This window comes from Calonectris borealis, chromosome 3 (genome assembly GCF_964195595.1).
Source record: "Calonectris borealis chromosome 3, bCalBor7.hap1.2, whole genome shotgun sequence".
NCBI lineage: Eukaryota > Metazoa > Chordata > Aves > Procellariiformes > Procellariidae > Calonectris > Calonectris borealis.
In genome coordinates, this window is record NC_134314.1 from 78,188,066 (window position 1) to 78,205,280 (window position 17,215).

Consider the following 17,215-nt stretch of genomic DNA (forward strand, 5'->3'; position numbering starts at 1 on the left):
CAGTAGGATGTTTTTCGGTAGTCCCTGTGCTGTCCATAAGGATTTAATTCTCTCAGCTACCTCGTTTAGCTTCTTTTTTAACAAGTTTCCTCATTTTCTTATACCTCCGTTGCTCAAAGTTTAGCACAATTGTGGTGGATTTTTGGCCTTTGCTGCTCCAGAGAGGATATTGGATCCAAGTACGTTATGGTCACTGCTCTTGAATGGTGCTTTTCCTGTGAAATTTTGAACCAGAACCTACGTAGTCTTTAGTACCATGACACAAAGTATTTTGAAAACCTGAGATGAACAGAATTTAGGGTAAAAAGGAGACAGCTCAGGTACTTGTACCAGTATCAATGGGATTGATTTGAAGGCAAAATGGTAGAAGAGGTTTAAGAAATTATTTTGAAGTATTAAACTGTTATGGACTTTATCACAGACCAGGAAAGAGGGTGATGTGGAGATGGACTGACTGAGGCTAATATCACTCGAGGAGCAGAGCTGGGGTCAGCTAGACATGATGTGATGGAGTGACTGGAGGCGGTATCAAGAATAAGCAGAGGAGAGGAAATGATGGATCAGGAAGGTAATTTTGGTAGCAGTACTGAGAATAGATTTGAAGGGTGATCAAGCAATATTATGGTTGCAGGGTGTGGCACAAGGAGATAATACAGCCGTTCTCCATACTGCTTCCTTTATGCAAACAAAGCTTCTTCTATGCAAACTGCATCAACATCCTGAATGCATTTGGACAACTGGGCCCCTGTCTGAACCAGTTCATATATTAAAAACTGATTCAAACCTTATAAAATGTTAACCTGAATAATGCATAATAGAAACCAAGGATTAGAAGTTGTGAGTAGCGCTGATGGCCTTGAAAATATACCAGCGTGCTGCAATGCTATAAGGTTACTTGTGCCATACTGCCTAGAAGATCTCCAGTAAAAGGAAAATTAGCAGAAAAACCTCAGGTCAAAAATGGTAGCAGAAGGCTAATCCTTCAATTAATTAAATCATTGCAGATGAACCTTCTTTATGCAAAAGAAGGAGGTAATTTTGCATTACTGTTTTGCACATGTGGGCTTTATTCACTGAGGAAATGTAATCATCAGTCCAGGCAGTGCTTTTCTCCTTGCCTCCCAGCCCCTAGCTTAGAAATGAACGTGTGCAGAATGGATGTGTGTGGTAGTAGCTATATTCTTTTCCCCTGATTTATTTGGTCCCATACATGCTGAATACATCAGGCATTTGTTTAAGTGTGCCTTTCTGGGTAACTGTGGACTGGAGGAGTATTGAACTTGGTATAATACGAATCTCTCAATAAATAAAAAATCTCCTACTAAATCTCCCTTTATAAAGGCTGAGAAGAGAGATCTGTAGCATTCCACCTGCGTATGAATCGATTTCAATCAGCCTTTAGGAGGTTTCAGGCTGCATTAGCTGTAGGATAGCATAGCACAGTAGCGAAACTGCCCTCACATCCCTTATTGACAGGTTTGTTATGAAACATGGAATATTTAGATTGAGGAGATTCATCCCAGTACTGCAGACACCCAGCCCTGTTATCTTCACTTCAAGTCTATTGTAATGCTATCCACAAGCACACCAGCTTCCCCATCACATGCAACAGGACACCAACTTCTCTGGATAAGCCTTTTCTGAAACTAATAAGCTCTTTAAAGGGGGAGGAGGGGAAGGCAGATATTTTCTGGTTACTTTTTTTTAGAGCAACTTCTGTGGTTAGGAAAATGGACCAACTTTCACACTTCAGAATCCTCTGATTCAGATATGGGCAAGGTGAGAGGTTAGAGGCCTCATTGTTAATGAGAGAGGCAGCCTCTGATTTTTACACTAATTGAAGCATTTACATTTTTCAGCAGAACTAAAATGCAAAACTAACACATTCCTTGGAGATTTATAACCCCACTATGGATTCTCCTATCCTCTCTCCCTTAATTATCCCAAATTATCTGATCTCTCATGAAGAAGAAAGAAATTAATATTAATATTCCATTTAGAATATACTCTAAAATGCAGTAGAAAATGGAGGCAATAATAATGATAAAGAGGGTATCTGAGATGATTTGGAATATATAATCTTTCTTCTCTTCATTGCAGCTTCCTTATACTAGAGCAAGCCAGGAAAACTCTGTCTTGTATTCATTTAGCAGAGCAATTTTTGTGCTGCATTGACTTCCAGTATGTAAGTAAAAGCTTGGTAAAATATTGCTCTGCCTGTTAAATGTAATATTTTGGCCTTGTGCCTTGATCAGAAAAAAATTAAGGACAAAAGAAATTGGATAACTTTTTCTGGAGTGTTTGTACATGGGGAGCAAATAAACAGGTAAGGCTCATCACTGGAGAGTAGACAGGAAAAATGGCAAGAAGAAAAGAGCAGCTATAAACTGGACATGAAATGAAGCAGAAATTATAGTTTATGTTGAAAGAAAGGAGGGAATCACAGTTATCCGAAGAGCAAACAGTGGGGTCAAATTAATCAGAAGTTGCAAATGTCGAATCCGTCTTTATGGGCCGTAGGTCAGAGGAAAGAGTCTGCTTGCATGAAAGAGACAGAGAGGTGCCACAGGGAAGGGTGGGAGGGGAAAAGGAAGAATGTCTCTTCATTTGGATGGTGAGACCAAAGTACCTCGTAAATCTCCAGTTAGCCACTGACTAACTACTGATGGTGAGTTACAGGTTTGTAATTGGCCTTTACTGCTCAGAGATGGTTCCCAGCTGCTGCCCCAAATTCCTTGCACCCAACTCTAGGGCATTGGCTTTGGATGTGGTGCTTTGGATTGGCTTTGGCACTGGGAAGTTGGTAGTTATAAGCTATGAGTGAAGGAGAGGCTTAGCTTTGGTTTAGAAGTGCCCTAAGATGGAAAGTAGCCTCGAGAATGGAACTCAGTGGTGGGATACCATTCACACTGAACGCAAATGTAAGCCCAAGTTCAGCTTTAAAACTGAAGGCAAATTATAAATCTGAGTCCCAAGACTATTTCTTCATCTTGTTCTGTGTAAGTTTGTTCAGCGTTTCCACTCACTGAGAGGAGCTAGAGACTTTCAAAGGACCCACCACCTGTGAGCATCTTGGCTTACAACTGCCTTGGTCTTACGCTGTCGGCTGTATTTAGAACTATGTTATCCCATGAAAGTAATGTTTGATTTCTCAAACAATATTTTGTGTCAAAAATGTAACTTTTTAAAGGCAGAAGGGATATAGACTAACCCCCTACTCTCCTATTTTTATAAACCCTTTTTTTCTCACTGTCTTAGTACAATGTTGGCAGGTTGCTGTAAGGGTGGAAGACATCAACCAACGTGAAGCCCATCTGCAAAGCCGTTGCATATGGCATCACATATTGGGCTTGAACATGGATTGTGGGAGAAAAGACTGCCATATTAAAAAAAAAAAAACCAACAAGAGAGGATGATATTAAAAATAGTGAACAGACTTGAGATTAGCTGTGAACTAAAAAAGCCATTTTGCTGTTACTTTTTAGCTTAGCCTTTACTGTTTTTGTAAGCTTTGCCTGCTCTGTTTTGTTTGCCTAGCTTTCAGAGGCTGAAGATATGTTTGTAAGAAGTATTGAGACATGCAGCTAAGTCTAGAAATATATAGAAGCTATTCAAGGTCAACATCCAACACAGCTGAGGGTCTATGCTACATGGGACCAGGCATACTTACTGTTGCAGGTGGCCTTACCTCAGCGCTATCTCAAGGAAATAATACACAGAAAGTGGATGGAGGATGCCGTGGACTTGCTGGTGGCAGGCGCCGCAGCACCACGTGTTGCAATGCTGCAGGCGCTATGGAGCCAGCCCCTGGATTGCGTGTGGCAGACGGTCCACAGCACATGGGCAGAATTGCACCCGGGGAAGTGCTGCACAAGACTGTACATTGCTGGCACAACAGCCTCGCTGCACGTGGCGACTCTGGGTTATTGTATGCTGGTAGAATTGTAGTGTACCTACGGATGTTGTGGGTTGGATGTTTTGGGTTCATTTTCAGTCTGGAGCATCTGTGAAAGGAGCTTGTGTTTCTCAGCCTTCTCCAACAGGCCAAAATATTTGGGAAGGAACACTAGGTCCTAATGCAGTGTTTTGTTGTTCTGTTCAATATAGTGACATTCAGCCTCAGGCGAAGCAATTTTGTGATCCTGCCTCCTTGGCTTTATTTAAAAGTGAGAATGAAAACCAAACCAAACCCCACTCCTAAGGATGTTAGTAGTAGTTACAGGTTTTTGGTGTGAATGTGTGTTTTGAATAGTTACTAGCGAATATGTGACCTTTAAACATAATGGAATGGGGAAACTAGATTTTATTTCATTTAGCCTGATGTAACAATTTCAATGTTATGCATTGCAAGAACATTTGCAATCCACCATTGAGAAACCATTGAAATGTGATGGATAAAGCACTGGACTGGGATTTTATTCTAGGCATAGCTGTAGACTTTCTATATCAATTTGTGCAAGAAAATTAACCGGCCCCCTTAGCCAGGGCTTTCTTATCTGTGAAATGAGAATGATAATCCCACAATACCAGTCTGTGACAAATCCATGAATATTACTCGTATTTACTAAACAGTTTCAGATTAAATTTTTCTCTTGTCCAGTTATTTCAGAAAACAGTTACCAAGAAAACCTGACTAAAGAAATGAAAGCTGTTACCTTACGCATCTAATGTGAATTGGCTGACACATGCTAGACTGTTGAATGTCCCAGGATGAGAAATTAAAATAATTTTTTAAAATTATTGAACAACTGATTGCTAAAAGTATCGTATGACCAAAGACATCTCTTACTGACTTCATAATCACTGAAAATGTCTGCAGCAGTCTCAAAAAATGATGCAGCTTAGTTACATTCCTCATTAATTTTTTTCATTAAGTAAGAGATATGAGGCTAAAATGAGACAATTTTATTATTAAAACTACAATTTGATTTCCAAATACCTTTTTGTTTTGTTCTGTAGCAAACACTTTATGGATTGCTTTCTTGTTCATCATTTAATGAGCAGCAAACTATTCTGCAAACTGCCACAGAAGAAAATAACATGTATGAGAGGATGAGGAAAGAAATAAAACAGCACATGCTATAAACTGAACAAAATAAATACAAGGTATTTATGTATGCTTTTTATTACATGTCTTTTTCTGTACTGCTCTGGGTGAAAAGAAATATTCTACATTTCCTCGTGTGAATTAGGCTAAGACACTGAATTCCAGAAGCTGGTTGGTACCTTTTCTTAATTCAGAAAAACAAAGTGTCTTTCTTTTTCCGTTCTTGTTTTCATTTCCTTACAGCTATCTCCTGTGCATCACATATCGAATCTGCAGTGGTGCTCATTTGCAAGAAAAGTGCCACATGTGTGTGCACGATGGTCTGATTGTGAAAGACTTGCCTTCCTTCCCCTTTCTGGAGATCCTGAAGGCCACATTTGTCATATAGTCACTTTGCTATGAGTGTGTAATTAAATGTAAAGCACTTTGGGATGTTCAGCTGTATAAAGTATTGCTATTGAAATGCAAGTTGTTTTTCTGCAGACAAACACAAAAGGAAAAAACCAAGTAAACAGCAACAAAAAACAAATGAAAAGGTTTCTAGGGATAAAAATGTGAACTCTGTTAGATAAATAAAACATTAGAAAGACAGGAAAATACTTCCGGAAAACAAATCAATAAGATAAAAAAAAAGATTTATTTGAGAAAGTTGACAGGCTTGCAGAAATTTCTAGCTTACAAGCTATTTACAGAGAGAAAATATGATGAATCAAGACACAATCATCAAAGTAAAAACCCTAGGTATTAAAATTTTAACTCTAACTTGTAGAGAGTCCAAATCTTTTCTTCTGTGACATAAATTTGCACAGGCAGTAGAAGCTTCCAATTACAGAGTTTCTTCTGTATTTTACATCCTTGGAGATAATGTTTGTCCTTTTGTAAAATGAGTGTGAGATTCTGTCCTCCCCAATTTATGACTGCTATACGACATAGTAGGAACTGGAATTATTTAGAAAAACAGAAAAAAAATAAGACCTAACAAGCTCATTGGTGGATAGTTCTATTTATTCACTGCAAAATTACTTTTTTGCCACGATGAAACAGTGGCAGGATTTACTCTGAGTTGTGGTTTGCCCACGGACTAGACCCCAGGTATGCAACCTTTCAGGTAAATGCCCTGACCACAAGGTTGTAGAATATAGGCATAATCATGTTTTTTTTTCTCTCCATTGGTTCTGGTGGTTCACGTCCGATACAACGGAAGAGGGAGCTGCATGCAGGTCTCCTCTTCCAGGGGAGCGCCCCAGCCCTCGCACTGCAAAGTAGGCAGTCGAAGAACACATATCACCACATCCTACTCCTCCCTGCTGTTTTTGGAAAGGGAGCCTGTGTCTAAAACCAGGGACACTCACCTGCTCCTTCTTCCATCCAAGTTGTTTTAGGAGGTTACTGCTCCACCTCCTCGTAACCCTCCTCAGGGGAGGTTACCACCCCCACAAGATCTTCTGAGGGAGCTTCTGTGTTGGGGCAGTGGGGGACAGCTTTTGAAGCAGGGCAGAGGCACACATGGTCTTCTGACTCCAGCTGTGCTGAGTGCCTCTTTTATTTTCATTGAAAGTGTCTGGAAAGTAAGTGAAACTCTAACCAAAACAGTTAACCAGTTTTCGTTAGCTATTTTGGCATTAAATACAATGAGACACAATGTATAGTATACATGTATTTCCCAGATAACTTCATAACCAAAACAGTTCATTATCAATAAATGCTCTCTATTAGACTCCTAGCTTTTTTTCAGTCTTCAATGATGACTTCTCATCAAAATTCATGTTCTGAAGGTCCTGGGTTGCTTTAGCTTTGGTAGCTTTCTCCTACTGGACCATATTAACTCCTCTTACCATCTCCCAGATAATATAACCTTATTATCAGGGTCCATGCTGAATTGAATCTAATAGGTTGATGGCAGCTTTCTTTACAAAATGTTCATGCTTCTCAGTTTTGGATTGTTACATGTTGAAGGCCAAAGAATAACAGAAGTTGGAATTGCCTTTCAATTTTCTAGTTATCCTCTGCACTTTTAGTTATTTCTGATACAATGTCTGAAATGTGTCAATTCACCTAGTCTTAGAAGTATGATTTCATGAAAACTAAAAGTCTTCTCCCTGGTTTACAGAATACATAGCAACAAATGTTCCCACGCCAGGAGGACTACAGAGCAAGAAGTTGGACCACCTTTTCATGTCTTGCTTCAACTTGCTCCGTTTGGGCTAAAGTGACTCTCCTGGAATTTGATAGTTGGCTCAGGTAATGCTGTGCACTCACTTTATTACTACGTATCTGAAATTGTTTCGGTTAGACCTGGCAAATTCCGAATGTTAGCTTTGTGTTTCCCCTTTGTTTGGAGAAATAATCCAGTGTATTTGATTTCCTGAAATACATAACCATAACCTATTAAGAAAACATGTCTTGCTGCTTTGCTTCTGCCCTAGACTGAAATGCAGTGGGAAGATGGGAAATGGCCTCAGCTGAGTTGAAATTAGAGAGAAAGAAAGAAACACATTTGCACCATTGAAACCTGGATCCATAGAAGGCAGTTTTTACAGTAGCTTTATTGTTCGTGTGTTTCTAATAACCTTCTCATTTCATCTTATTGTGAGTAAGGGGAGATGATGTACTGCCATGAATGCTAGCGCATGGTCTAAGCTCCAGTTTTCATTATTACTTCCATTATCACAATGGATCTTCATTGGCCTGAATTGCTAACATTCTTATAGGAATGATAAGACTAAAATGACTCTGCCTGTCATTCACTGATGTGTGAATCGACAATCAAATGATTGATCAATTTTTCTGCGCTTCAATAGCTTCTTTCAAGCCACACATCCTGAGTTACTGTATAAAATGATGCAGTTCCAGCAAAGTTTTCTAAGGGACAGGTAAAGTAAATTAGGCAATTAGACCTAATCTTAGATTTAAAAATTTAAAATCCATCAGCGTCTCTGTCTTGCAAAGAAAATACATTTCAAAATCTGAACAGAAAAAGTATCCTTACAAAGAAAACTCCTCTACTCCTAACAGCCTGCCTGTGAACGGCTTTCATGAATTTCTAATATATTTTTCTTTTGTTCATTTTTTCAAAAAACTTTGGACCCTAGAAGCTTTTAAGAAGGAGGAGTTTTGAAAGTGGAGCAATACGAAGTGCTAAATATTTTATTAGTGATTTATGAAAACATGTTCTTGCTTTATTCCTTTAATAGAAAAAAATCATGACAGTTAGCAAAATGAGGAGGATTAATGTATGAGAATGTATTGCATGGCAGCTTCTGAGTAATGGATTTACAAACAGTTTCTTTTTTTTTAAATTTTATGTCAAAATGGATTACAAGAAGACTAGCAAATTATTGTAGTCAGATTAAACAGAATACACAGGCCATGAGTTTTTCTGTAACGTCTGCTGCATCCTGACTGAGATCACCCAGTCTTCATCTAGTTCCCTCTAACAGGAACATCATGTTACTTTTGCTCGCTTCCTTGGTCTAAAGCAAAGAGTAAAGCAGGTGAACCTCTGAAGAGTTTAATGTAGGAAAAATGCTTCTTGATTTAAGTTAGGTTTCATCCAAAATCTATTTTTCAGCCTATTTAGTCCTTTTTGCAGTTGTTGGTGAACCTGTGCCCTTCATGGTGTACAGGTAATGATTCACTTTTAAACACTAATACAACCAGAGTTGTATGTTCTACACAATCTGTCAAAACTAAGAAACAATAAAGAGCTGCAGAAGGATAAAAAAAAACCCCAAAGATAAAGGACAAAAGTGAGACAGAAACCATCAAAATAGAAAAGTTGAGGCAGACAAAGGCTGGGTAACCATTTTGACAAGCTGACTGGAAGCCACTGTGCTTTATGCTGTGAGGGCTTCATCCAAGTTTCACTGGTGGCAGCGGAAAGGCTTCAGCAGGCTTTGATGCAAACCTAAATCAGCCAATTTATTGAATGATTTCTTCATTTTTGTGACACCAGTGTTGTTGCTGAGCAGGGATGAGGAGGAAGGGGACGAGGGGAGGCCAAAGGAAAGTTGACCACACAAATGTAATGTTGGAGGCATTAGACTGCATGGGGCTGTTCAGCCTCCACAAAGAACCAAACTTATTCCCATGGAAACCAATGTTCGAAGATGAATAAGTAGCCTGGCTCTTAGCAGCTCCCTTTCCTTTTTCTCTTTTCTTTTCTCTTGGGATGTTTTGTTGTTGTTTTTGGTAAAGGGAAAGAAAGAGGCTCTTCACCTCCAAGCAGCTTGAGAAAAGACTGGCAACATTCATTCCACTAATAAGCTGGCAATTAATGCAAAAAGGAATGTCCTGGATTTCTCAGAGAGAAGTATTTTTCAACAGGAGCTAGTCAAGATGTTGATGAGGTTTTGTTTCTCTTTTTTTTTGTTTTTGTTTAAATGGGAGGTACACTTTCTGGAAATGGGGGCTGCTAAACTGGTGTTGTAAGTCTGCCCTCACGTGTTGGATTTTAACTCTTCAGGAGAGGATGTGTAAGTGAGCTCAGTGGAATCCACCAGATGTATTATGGCACCACCCAGGTTCAGATCCTCAGGTCTGCTCATTTTTTTAATTTTGAGTTTTAGGTGCTGATGTACGCGTAGCAATGGGTTACACACAGAGGGAATACAGAGAGGCATGCACTACCCATTTGATGTAGCAGATATGGGTTATTATCATTCCTGTGCTAAGTAGATAATGAATTCAAAAAGAATGTTACAAAGGTGTTGCTGATGGTATCAGTGTTATAATGTGTTGCAACTATTGACTGATATAAAAAGAGACAGCCAAAGGTAGGCTGAAAAACAGGAGAATTATCAACTAACTTTCAGTAAGTAGGGGAGATACTCTCAGTCTCAGTAAAGAAATCCTTTGAATTTGGCTTCTAGTGAGGAGAGTTTCTGAGAACAGGAAATGTCGTAGAGAATAGCGTCATATGGGAAATTTCCAGTGTGAGTCAGCATGAAACTGTGCTTAGATGGGGCACGAGTTGTTTTGCAGGCTTTGAAACTAATGAAGCCAGGTCTCCTGCAGGCTTGCATCTGGGGCTGACTGACTTTGGTGTCTCTGAAAGTGTCAGTGCCTGCTGAACTCTTGGTGCAACAAGCATCTGTAGAAGACCTTTTCCGTCCAAGGGAAGACCTCTTCTATGTGGATCCTCTGATACCTAAATGATGACCTCATGCTGCAGCCTTTCCTTTAGCAGGGAATAAATTTTGGTTGCTCTCCCTTTTCCCTCTCCAGACATCTGTTTTTACAAAACTTGTAGGAACATAATTGTCTTTGAGAGCTCTGTCCCTCTACTCCACTTGGCTGACATCATTAGGCTCAAAATTATTAGGGAAACCAGCCAGACAAAATGATTGCCTAAGCCTCATTTCCTTAGGAAACTAGGCTAAAAAGTTAATATTAGCAATAATTCCTGAATTGGAGCTGCCACTGGGGGAATGCAGTGTGGCACCAAAGCTGTGTACGCCAAAGCGCAGTCTGATGTGTCACTCCCATTGTGCTTTTGCTGTAAACTTTCTCCTGGGCCCTGTTAGCAAACAAACCTTCCTCCAGCTGCTGTGCGGGTGAATTGTCATAGCAGTGTCCTGAGTAGGGGGGAGTCAAAGCCTCTTCGCTCCTTGGCTTACCCACTGGTGTTTTTGGGATGTGGACCCCTACTCACCAGAAAGTGATGGAGACCACACATCTATTTAAGCTGGACATTCCCTGGCCTTCTGAACATTTTGGACCTGCACTCAAATCAGCAGTTTGCAACAGGTTTCATCTCCTGTTACTGAGTAATTAATTTCCATGGCTAATTTTTTTTAAAAGTCTTTTAAAAGACCTACATGTTCTTCTCCACCTGAGTATATGAGTGTCAATTTGGTTTAATCTATCTATCTGCAGTCCTTAAATTGTTTTTGAATTTACTTTTTTAAAGTTTTACACTTTCTTTCTAGATAATTATTTATGGATGTGCAATGTGAGAAATGTATTTTCTGCTGCAGTGGGTGGAAACCTGGGTCTCCATTGCTGCCTAGGGTCTGCATTTTTATCTGCACTGTGTCATTCATGGTATGTATCCTTCCTTTCCTCCTTCCCCTTTCTCAGAACACTGCTTAAGAAATTGTATTTATCTTTGCAGAAAACTCATCTCTGTTTCAAAAAAAAAAAAAAAAAAAAAAACAAGAAAGGAAAAAACACATTTCACAGCAGACTCTTCCTTCTTCATCACATATGGTCAGTGATAGTCACCTCGCTGAGATCCATTCAACTCCCTGTGTGTTTTAAGAAGTTCTTTATATACTAAGAAAGGCATATGGCCAAAGCTGCTTGTGCTGAGATTTTTACAGTGTGAATATGAAGTGGGGCAATGGTATTGTAACTGCTTTCCAGCATGAGCTTATCTTCAATATTTTGTTTTATCCTGAGGCATTGACCATTCTATTATTAGCCTCTCTGAAAGGAAGGAGTACAACCATGTCTTGTCGGTATCATCTTGTTTATGGTTTATATGTATGTGGCTCAAAGTTCTGCCAGAAACTTAGTGTCATTTTACTGCCTGGTTTTACATTCTGCCTGTGATGTACTAATTATCGGGGTGTGACAGAGCACTTATCTCCTATCATAAACCAGGGCTGTTATCCAGGAATGAAATTTTGTTCAAGTCATGAAAGGATGTAACAATATGAAATATTCTCTGAGGGCAATATTCTGATCCTGTTGACATTGATGGGAATGTTACTTTTGTCTTCACTGTGAGAGCCACATAATGAAAGACAATGGCATTACAATGCCTCTTTTTATTTTTTTTTAAAGAAACATTTCCCCACAGTCCTGTGAGAACTGGGCAATTGTATACCTCAGCTGAGTACCTGGTGCAGCACTAGCACAGGATATTTAGTATGCTAGAGAGCCACAGTCTTTGTGGGTGTAAATCAGCATAGTTCCTTTCACATCAGGGGCAGTGTACTGTTTTATATTATGGGGAAATCTTGCTCTCAGCTTCAAGTTGCCATTTCCTTCCCCTTTCAGAACGGAAAAAGCAAAGAGACTGCACTTTTGATCCATTCCTAGTAAGGGGAGGATGGGGGGAAAGAGAGAAAACAATTTGGAGACTGTGTTGTAGTTTCCTAGTTCCCTGCTAGTAGCACATAGTTAATGCACGTGACTTAATGGGAATACACTTGCACTCAGACGCACTTGCCTACGGCAGAAGAGATAATGAAGTATTTCTGCTTATGCCGTCACAAGCCCTCACTTGAACAGCAGAAGTGCAGGTATAGACCAGATTCAAATCAAGAGCAAGGGTGAACCAAGTGCAGCCTCCAGCCTGGCCAGGGCTGCTCAATACCGCTCTTGGAGCTGCTGGGTGTTGTTGGATACTTATGCATTGTGTTAGAGCCTCACGCTGCTGTCAGTATCAGTATATTCACAGGCTGATGGCTATTTCTTCCTCCTCTGTGGAAGACATGATAAAATTTACGGACAAGTAAGAAAGTTGGTCTTTTTACCCAAACTCCAGCAGACTAGACAGTCCACAGTGTTTAGAACATGTGTGATATTATATTACAGATTTTTCTGGTTGTAAGAGCAAAATTCAACCCTGAACTCATTTACATGATTAAAACGAAGCCAGAATGTCCCACTATACTTTTATAGCACTGGAATGCAAATTTTGATTTACAGTTCCAACTCAGTTCCTTTTCTTACTGATATTCCCCCGCCTTTACCCTCCTCCTGGAAAAAAAAGGCATTTGCCTCTTTTCCTTCTGTCTTAAGCATCTCTTTCTGATCTTCTACAGACTGAACCTTGACAATTTTGTAAGGAAATAGATGGTTCTTCTGTTCTACATATCCCATAATTTATTGGCTTCTTGCACCTGTTAAATGCCACATTTCCTCCCTCTGGGAGCATGCCCTCATTCATGTAACCCTCCTTCCCCTGTAACTAGAGACAGAGATAAAGTTACAGGTGTCAGTGAAGCCACGACTGTCTCTTTGATCTTTCCTAGTTATTTTTTTTTATTGGAATGTTTCTTCCTAAGTATTTTTCCTGTGTAACTTTACTTTCAAATAGAGGAACATTTGTTTTGTTTTCAGTAAGCCTGGAGCCGCAATTCTGCTTGTGCACCAGTGAAAAATGGAAATGATTCCCCTGATGTCAGCAGATCACGCTGAGTTAAACCTCTTCTACACAAAGAGTTCTGGTCTCCCTGTCATCTTGTTCAGAAACGAGATCCCTGTTTGTGAATAACCCTTCAATGTGTGCTTCAAATCCAAATTTGAGAAAGCACTCAAATATTTTCCTGAATCAGGAATATAGAAAATATTCAGCTTTTTAACAGGACAATTTAATGATAAAAAAATCAGGTATATTAAAGGAAAAACAGATCCTTACTTATTTTCTGTGGAAGTGATATATATCCTTTGTCAGGACTGGATCTCTTTTTAACTGATGTTCTGTAGCTGAAACAGAAGATGAAAGTATGAAGCACACATTACTGGGGAGGCCATTTCCTAGTGCTGTTCAAGAGGCTGGACATAGTCACTGCTCGCTCTCTCCATCACTGAAGTGCAAACAGTTGGGCTCACCTCTGTGCCTTCCAGCCCAGACATTCAGACACTTTAGTAGTAATAAATCCTAAAAAGCGCATTCTAAAAACTAATGCTATTAGCCAAGACAGGCATTTCACACAGCTTGAGCTGGGCGTCTGACCTGACCACTTTCATTTTTGATGCTGATCTTCCTTTCTCCCTCTGGTTCTTCTGTCCTTGCAACACGACGCTGCTCCTGTGTAAAATGGCAGGAGACTGTCCGCGTTTCTGAAATAAATCATTACCTGTGAGGTTTTCGAAAACCCTGAAAACATTTCTGCATGCACCCTTTTTTCCTTCTTGGTAATGCTTTCCCTTTCTTTCCACGTCAGAGCATTCACTTTGGGGCAGAGCCCAGACCATTTCTTTCGGGCTTTCTTTTGCTGCAGCTAGCGACGCCTTTTACTCCCTGCCCTGCTTAAACGCCCCCGGACGGCACTGCAGGCCCGGCACAAGCCCCCTGGGCGGCCGCCCGGCCTCCCTTTCCCCCTCCTCCACCAGCCTGCCTCCCTCCACCCGGGCCGAGGCCGAGCGCCGCGCCCCGGCGCCATGACACCTGCCGGCAGCCCGGCGGGGCAGCGGCCCGCCCCGCGCCCCGGCCCCCGCCAGCGGCGGCGCCCGCACAGCGCCCGCTGCCCCTGCCCACGGCAGCTCCCAAGGCGTAGATACGTATGTGTGTATATGTGTATATTTTAACCCTCTGTGAAATGAATTTCTCTCTCCTTTCAGCGTGACGTGACGGAACTTAGAAAATTGCAGACTCGTTGGTTCAGCCGCATTTCCCTATGCCTTAACGCCCCTGCATCAGGCGAGGTGGCTGGCGACTCAAGCCGGAGGTTCTCGGTAGCATATGTTTTCTCATCTCAGCCTATTAAACTATTGTCTTTAAAACAGTTCTTGTAAAATCTCTTTGGAAGTACCTGTTTTAAAAATGTAAGGAGGGTCTGTGAGCTTTCTGCTATGTTTATTCAATCCTCAACCCTCCAAACACTTGAGAATTCGAATTACTCAGCTAGGCTTAATGAGGCCGACTCAGAGTAAAGTTATGTGCCTAAAAGTTGAGAATAGGAGGCCTTGATGTTATGCATTTTTAGGTGGTTATGGGGTTTTCAATATTAATGTTTATTGCTGAACACTTTAAGGGAGAACTCGGGCTGTACCTTTTCATCAATGCTCGCTACTTCTTACCTTGCTGCAAAGGAGCTCTTTGGGGGGGTCTGGGACGTGGAAGTTCGTTTCTGGAAGCACTGCGATCTGTCCGTGCAAATCTGAGGGCTCCATGTCAGCCACTCCAACCTCAACTGCTAGCTCTGTGTAAGTTCATGCCACTAACCTCTAAGCTCTTAGGTCAATGACTTTCCCTTTGCCTCCATTTTCCAGTTGATAGAATGGGCAAAACCACTTTGGATGTCTAAAATGACCAGCATGAAGCATCACCGTGGGCTGTACTGTCATCCCTAATGCAAAACACAAAAAAATGAGTAAGAAAATTTGACTACACTAAGAGCCTGCCCATTTCCACATCCCAGCTTGTTTGGGCTTTGCAGGTTGGGTTTTTTTTTTTCTCTTCGGTTGCCTCTGGCCCTCCTTTTTCTGGTCCTGAGGAGTACGAGAAGGCCAATTTGCTTGTGGCCTTAGCAGTTCTGGGCAGTGGGACCGCAGGAGGGGCTGCTGGCCTCGCGCTGGAGACCTGAAGAAGACAGGCTCTCATACGGCGCTGGAGGGGAAATTGTTCAGATAGTCTGGCAAAGATGCACATGAGCATGGGAATTTTTCAGTGCTGGTCTGAACTAAACCTCTAGGCACTCCTCGCAATTAATCTTACAAGATTCTCTGGGGCTTTATCCTGACCTCAACCCTGCTCCCATTCACACGTATAGTAAGAAAAATTCCTGTTGAGTCACCCTTAGGAAATGTTCAGAAGAAAACTCATCTTTTTTTCCTAGATGTGCTTTTTGCTCTGCTAAAGCAGCCACTGGACAAAGCCAGGTGCCATCCTAGCCGTGCTACGTGGAGGATTTCGCTGAATGCAGCTAAAGAGCGAGAGTCTCTTTTGGTTTGCCACAGGTGTACAAGGGTGCAACTCTCTTCATTTCATTTACACGGTATGAGAAAGACCTTAGCATCTCTGACGTGAGAGCAGAGGAACAGGTACCTTTTATTTTTCTAATGATTTTTATTCTGGTTTTACTCACACCTTCAGATGCACTTTTGCATATCTGCCTTTGTAATTTTGAGCTGGTAAAGGAATTTGGTCAGAAAATGCTGATTGCAGGAAATGGAAACTTTTTTAGAAATATCTCACTTTAATGAAGTAAATATGTTATACTCAGATCACTGCCATGAAATTGAGTCTTTGTCCTCCACAGCGTGGTTTTGGGTTTTACGCTGCGTTGCAATATTCATACTACAATTATAAAAAATGCATAAACATAGAATTGCTTTTGGAATATTTTCTTTCACAGTAAAGTTATGAGATTATTGACTTTTCATCCCCATTCTACGTGAAGGAAAATTGAAGAATCTGAGAATTTCCCACAAAATAGAAATTCCAAATTTGAATTAGCCTTACTAAAATGACCATCTTCCCCACCTTGCATTACAGGATTTTGGAAAGAAAGTCCCACCTGTTTCTTCACAGCATGTTGGGGAAGAATGGAAAGTAGAAGGACAGGAGAGGGAGGTGTGTCTGCCTGTAGTTTGAAACATAAGCAGGACCCTCCATTCCAGTTTTATCTATAAAACCCTTTCTGGTGTGAGACAGCTGCTGCCTCTGAAGCCTTCTACATATCTCTTGAAATCCCAAGGATCCTTCTTTTTTTAACCTGTATTGTATCCCCATTGCCCTTGAGATCCTATATTACAGCTGCTTTCCTCAGAAGGATTTGATAAGAATATCTCTTTTGGACCATGTCAGTGTTAGAGAATTGCTGTCAAGCATCAAGAGATGCTCTCTCTCTTCCCCTGGGGCTTTAAAGATGCTATTCTAAAATTAAAGTGTTTGGTATAGATAAGATGCTTAGGGTTATAGTGAGGTCAAGAGTTGCTGGCAGTTTCCAACTACGGGTTTTTTTTTATAGGTTGATCAGATCTCTTGCTGTGTTATTTTCCCTTTAAGACAGATAAATATAGACAGACCCAGTCAGGAACAGGAAGCTTTTGAAAAATATTTGGAAATTATTCTGATTGCATTGTCTAAGTCAAGTTGCCCCATTTGATTATGCTGGCATCCTCTGCAATGCAATGTGACATGGAATACGTGATGTAATGAGATATGCCCGCCAAAACGCAATGTGCTTTGTTTTAGTCGGAATGTATTAATCCACTTACTGAATAATTGACCCAAAAAAATTCTGTCAAACAGTATTAAATTATTCACTGGATTTCCAAACCAGCAGACAGTGTCCTTTAAATATTTAAGAATAATGTCAAATAATTTTCCACGCCAAAAATATTCTTTTTTGTGTTTGTTGAGGTTCTCTGGCTCTTCTCTGTTGTTTAAGGAGGACAGGATAATTAAGTCCTTCAGAGGTGCCATGTGAGTGGGAGGGCAGAGGGTCTCCCACCTACCAGCACCCCCAGAAGGAGAAGCAAATGCTT